This window comes from Lactuca virosa, chromosome 9 (genome assembly GCF_052849685.1).
Source record: "Lactuca virosa cultivar CGN04683 chromosome 9, Lactuca_virosa_CGN04683_v6, whole genome shotgun sequence".
Taxonomy (NCBI): domain Eukaryota; kingdom Viridiplantae; phylum Streptophyta; class Magnoliopsida; order Asterales; family Asteraceae; genus Lactuca; species Lactuca virosa.
The window spans coordinates 7,561,919-7,568,152 of NC_136434.1; the positions used below are offsets into that span (position 1 = coordinate 7,561,919).

Here is a 6,234-nt window from a genome sequence, read left to right on the forward strand (position 1 = left end):
AAAAAGAGTGGTTTTGAAATGCTATGAGAACATTTTTCATGGTTTATATTAAATTTATATAACTCTTTTAACCATTTTATCAGGTTTTTGTATTCGCATTGATTCCAGCTGGCTCTCTTTTGTCATCTAGGTGCCTATATGATGATATTTTTATTATTTTTAACTAAAATATTATAGTAAATAGGCCAAAATTCTAGATTATGAATTGAATTTATGTATTTAGGTATGTACAACTCGAATTTGGACAATTGCTGATGGACATTGTAGCTCAAATTTACAAAAAGGCCCTGAAGATATTGTTGTTTTGAAGCACTACAGAGGTAGAACAAATGAGAAGAGCAAAGATGTAACCACAAAACCTCCATACATTGGACAGAACAATGACACTTTAAAATACGTGTAAGTCTGCTTTTTTTTTTTTAAATTTATTATTTAAATTTAATGAAAATTTTGTCTAACTTTTTATTTTATTTTATTTGTAGAGACTTGAGCTTCAACCGGTTGAGTGGTTTAGTACCCCCTTCCGTTTGGGGACGAGATTTTGACACCTTGTATGCAACTACTTCATAAGATGTTATAGTTATATTTCCTGTTTTTATTTTGATGTAAATTCTGATATTGAATATTGTCCATGAATGTAGGTTTCTGAATAACAACTTACTATCCGGAGAGATTCCAGAGTTGATATTTACTCACAACAATGACAAGATGTAAGTTTGATACCCTTTAATTATTATTACCATTACGCCAAATTGCACGAAATAGCAACATACTTTACTCTTTTTTACCACTATAAGTGATGCACATTAATATATTTTACCCATATTAGCAATATGTAAATCATAATAGCTATTATTTAGGTAAAAAAACTAAAAGTACATTGCTATTATCTGTAAAGAAACTTGAATGTGTTGCTATGATTGCAGTGACTTAGCTTACAACGATTTTACAAGGGCTCCTCCACAAATTTGTCAGTCATCTAGCTTGTGAGTTTTCCTATTCTACCTTCTACTGTAGCACAATATTATTACTTTCTTTATTCATAATATATACCTTTATTTATGACAGGAATTTGATTTCTGCCCTGTCGCCTACAGGTGACCCAACCAGCACGTATGTCGCATTTAAACTTATTCACAGAAAAACTTAATAAATTATCTACGATGATGTCACCTAACATAACATGTTTATAAACCTTTTAGAGGTTGGTGTATAACAGATGAAGTTACTTGCAGCAGAAACCCCATCCGTAAGAAATTACAAAATAACCCTTCCCTTTCTGTAAATTATTATATTATATCAGTATCTAAATCTAAATCTTAAATTGTATCTGAAATTCCAGATCAGTCTTTGCTTATTAACTGTGGTGGAGCTAGAACAGAGTTTGAAGGAAACGAATATGAAGAGGATTCAACCAGCCTTCAATCTTACTTCTTTACTACATCTGAAAGATGGGCTTATAGCACTAACGGTCTTTTCATGGGTCGAGGTCAAACTAGATTTACTGGAATCAATACGAATGTGACAAGTGGCGATATATACACAACAACTCACTTTTCTCCCGGTTCCCTTAGATACTACGGATTATGTTTAAGGAAAGGAAGATATATACACATCACATTAGTTGTTATATAACTATCAGATGACTGACCAATTTTATATGGCCGGTCATCTGATTTTAGATGACTAAAAGTCAGTCATCTAATATCAGATGACCGAGCATATATTATAAGGTAGTACCTTATAGAGAGTTCCGAATCCTTCTTGTCCGAGCTTATTGCATTCGTCCCAATTTCCTGTGGCCTTTTCAACAGTGGAGTATTTGAAGTTTAAGCTACTGTCATTAAGCATCTTTGAAAGTTTCTTTGCATCATAAGAACCTGAAGTATTAACCACTCACTTATGAAGTAGTTGCATACAAGGTGTCAAAATCTCGTCCCTAAACGGAAGGGGGTACTAAACCACTCAGCCGGTTGAAGCTCAAGTCTCTACAAATAAAATAAAATAAAAAGTCAGACAAAATTTTCATTAAATTTAAATAATAAATTAAAAAAAATCAGACTTACACGTATTTTAAAGTGTCATTGTTCCACAAAACCACGCCAGGTGTCGCCTGCCCCCCGATGGATTCTCCATTCAGATTGATAGCTGGCTCTAATGTGGAAGGAGGATTTGAACTTGATGCTTGGGTGGATGACATCTATCCTTGTCCTCCTGGCATAGTTGGCTTCATACTGATTGATGGTGGAGGGCAGACAAGATTCACCAAAACATTTAGTGCTGGCTGAATAATCTGTCCAATAAGATGTGTCAATAATTGGCATTTGTCGTATACACTAATTTACAGTTTTGGTCCATGTCTTTCGGGTATGATCCAATGCTCATTTTACATTTAACAGCAAAAAAACGGCACTAGAAGGATCAAAAAAACCTTATTGGGCCATATCCAAAACAACTGTTATAGCACAGGGACAAAAACAACTTGAAGGTATATGCCACCTGTGACACAGCATCCTATTCTGTGGCCAGCACAGCAAGGATGATGACAGTGCATTTATATCTTTTGAACCAGGTGTCTATGTTTTTTCTTGGGTTTGACCTATTTTCTTATTAGATTAGGGATTTGGTTATGTAATACAATTCTAGGTTGTTTGTGCCTCTTTTTTTATTTTCCATCAACACAAACTAATATATACTCTTTTTACAGGATGTTGCCACCTGAAACCATGGTGTTTAAAAAATTTAATCAATTACATCAATAGAAAGCAATTTTTGATAAGACTGCTTAGTTATATGCAAGAAAAAAGATTGCACTATTCCATTGCGTTTTCAGTTTTTCCCATATTAAAGTTATGCTTCCAAAACTCTTATTTATTACAATATTTTAATTTAAAAAAGTTTACCCATAACCCATTATTGGGCCATATCCAAAACAACTGCTATACCTTAAAATGCATACCAGAAGGTTATGATTTCAAACTTGCAGTCTTGAAAAAACTTATGTTTTGATGTTTATTTATATTTATATCAGGCTTGTGTGTCATTGGAGGAGGGGTATATGCCACCTGTAACATTCATTGTTGTACAAAAGAGGCATCACACACATTTCTTTCCTATGAAGCATGGAGATAAAGCTAGCACTGACAGGATTGGCAACATTCTTCTAGGTTTTCAACAATTTTATTATTTGTAAATAAGTACATAATTAGGGTTTCATTTATTAAGAATGAATGTTACATGTTATGTTGACAGGGGTTGTGGTTGACACCAAGATTTGCCACCCAATGGAGTTTGATTTCTACATGTGTAGTCATGCTGGTATTCAAGTGAACCAACTGAACTACTTGAGCTTAATAAATCTTTCAATTTAAAAGGTGATGATATATCTGATTTTCAGGGAACAAGCAGGCCAACACATTACCAAGTGTTGTATGATGAGAATAAGTTCACTCCTGATGGTCTCTAAAATCTAACAAACTGTCTATGCTACACTTATCAAAGGTGTACAAGATCTATGTCCATAGGTATAAATAATATCTGATTGCTCTTGTTCTTTGAGTATAATATTATGCTAAAACTATATATGATATATTTCAAATAAAAAATACAGTCCCTCCTGCTTACTATGCGCATTTGGCTGCATTTCGTGCCAGTTATTACATGGAGGGGGTGAATTGTCTGACAATGGTTCTTCACATGGAGCCGGGGGGCGTGCAACAAGAAGGTGCCCCTTAATAGCAATGTAGTATTAGGTTATATAGTTAGGGAAAACCTCTTAATAACAATGTACAATTTGATCCCCTTAATATCAATGTATTATAATTTTTTGACATACTGTTATTGGATGAAATTGATTGTTTTGGTATATATTTGTTGCTATATTTTTGTATTATGCGTAAATGAGTTTCGTAAAGACACGTCGTATATGCATATCGTAAATGGTTTGCTGAAGTTTATGACACGCAAATGTGTGTCATCTTCATTTATGACAGGGGCTTTAATGATACGCAATGTGTGTCCTAAATGCGCGTCGTAAGGTTACGACACGCAAATGCGTGTCGTCTTCCTTTATGATAGGGTCTTCCTTGATACGCATTGCGTGTCGTAAAGGAGCGTCGTAAATGAGTGTCGTAATTGCGCGTCGTAAATGCGTGTCGTAAACAGACGACGCGCAAACGCGTGTCGTCTTTCGTTATGACAAGGCCTTCCTTGACACGCATTTGCATGTCGTCTGAGCGTTTTACGACACGCATTGCGTGTCGTAAAAGGCTGTTTTTGTAGTATATAATATGCTTATAGTTTGTCGTGATGATTAATATGTATATTAAGATATTATGTAATCAAAAATATTATTCCACATATTTATCGCGTAAAAGGAAAATACATTGACATACGTGTTGGAAAAACCAAGTTTATGAAAATATATAATTATTAGTTAAAATTATCAAATTTAACTTTTATTGTATAAGATTGTGTAAAAATAAATGTAAAATGTATTAATATATTTTTATCTTAATTATTAAAATATAACTCAGTTTATTAAGTTATGAATTTTTATTGAAATAAATAATATGATCGACTTCACGACTTAAGAGTCGTTATTTGCGACATATTATATTGGATTAATTATGTAAATTATAAATATTTTTGGAATTGTTGGTTTCACACCAGTTGAAACCTGGAAAATATTATATAAGCAGCCGTTATGCTGCCCAAATTTTGTCACGACAGATAATAAAATTTGGAAATCCATTAAGTCTTATGAATCCCAAATACTAAGAGACTTAAATCAAAATCATTCCTAAACATCAAAGAATTACAAGTATTCAAGAGCCTTGTATCGGAAAGTTTAGGATCAGGATGCCTAGGCATAATGTTAGGATCCATCATACCCACGGGGCGTTCTAAGTGAACTGCGTTTGTTTCTAAAAGCTTTATGAGTTAGGATCATTTCCTAAGCTGCATGGGCTAAGTTTGTAACAATGCTAAGACCGTACATCTTAACGGAAACTCCTCTGTGTTATAATGGTTAATCAGTATGGAACGAGGAACGTTGAGTATAAGTTCAGGATCACATACTTATACTGGTTGACATCCCGCCAATGGTTGCTAGCTACAACCATCGGCTGACGAGTCGAGCTTGGGCGTTGGCGCTTCCTTCTCTAATTTTTTCATCACGTCATCAAAAACGTGGTGTGGGCTTTCAACACAATCTTCTAGTGTTGGTGCATAGGTGTTCATCACAGTTCGGTTATGACCTCATTTTAGACCCTGAATGTACTGTTGTTACTGTATAGGATTGAAATAGGATAGTATACGGAGATTTTGTCTACTTATGCTAGTTGAAAGAGACTGCATGTAGTGGGATAGCTTGTGAGTCAAAACGATAAGTGTCAATACCAGAAATTAAGTCATATAATACTTAATTAATATCATGACACGACTGAACGATGTTTATTAACTTACAAGTAATAAGTTATTTATATAAACCCTTTGTTTTTACACGAAAACACAATATTTATGTGGGAGGAGTTTTCCCCACTGATTAAGTGTCGGTTTCCAAATTAAGTAAGATAATAGTTAAATACTACTACGACATGAATTTACAAAGTTTATAAATTTGAAACTTTTGAATTTTACATATAAACTGTACCAACGCTTGTACAAGATTTCTATAGTAAAGTTGGCCATTATATGTTTTTCACAAGATGCGATATGACTTTATTTTATATAAATTAGCATTCAAAATACTTATATAAAAAGCATTTTGGTCATGAGAACCATATAATTTTTTATATAAGTTTGACTTACTTATATGTATTTTACCAAATTTTGTACTTTTGGATTTGAGCGCATGATGTTTCTAAATGAGACCAAATACATTTTTATAACTCAATTATCTTATACTTTTGATAGAAAGGCAAGTATTTATACAAGCTGGTCAACCAGATAAATTTTATAAAACATTTTTGAGTATAAAAATACTTCGTGTCAAAACATGTAGAACTCACCAACAATTTTGTTGACGTATCTTAAAGCATGTATTCTCAGGTTATTTAGTAGGTTAGAAGTGTTCATTCAGAAGACTCTCTGTTATTTTATTATACCTTTTTAAACGCCGGATTGTTAGGCGTGTGTCACGATTTAGCAATAGTCATTGTCAATGTAATTTCTATTTCGGAAATAATAGAAGATTATATTTGTATTGTTCAATGTATGTTCAATAACTGTGAT

General features: G+C 33.3%; 1 long non-coding RNA gene across 1 annotated transcript; it reads left to right on the forward strand.

The window, feature by feature from the left end:
• The first annotated feature begins 482 nt into the window (after window positions 1-482).
• Window positions 483-1,500, forward strand: LOC145136278 (uncharacterized). Its single transcript, XR_013720356.1, has 6 exons — window positions 483-551; window positions 642-710; window positions 927-986; window positions 1,069-1,113; window positions 1,203-1,249; window positions 1,343-1,500. It is a non-coding gene; the product is annotated as an uncharacterized LOC145136278 (long non-coding RNA).
• Window positions 1,501-6,234: the final 4,734 nt, after the last annotated feature.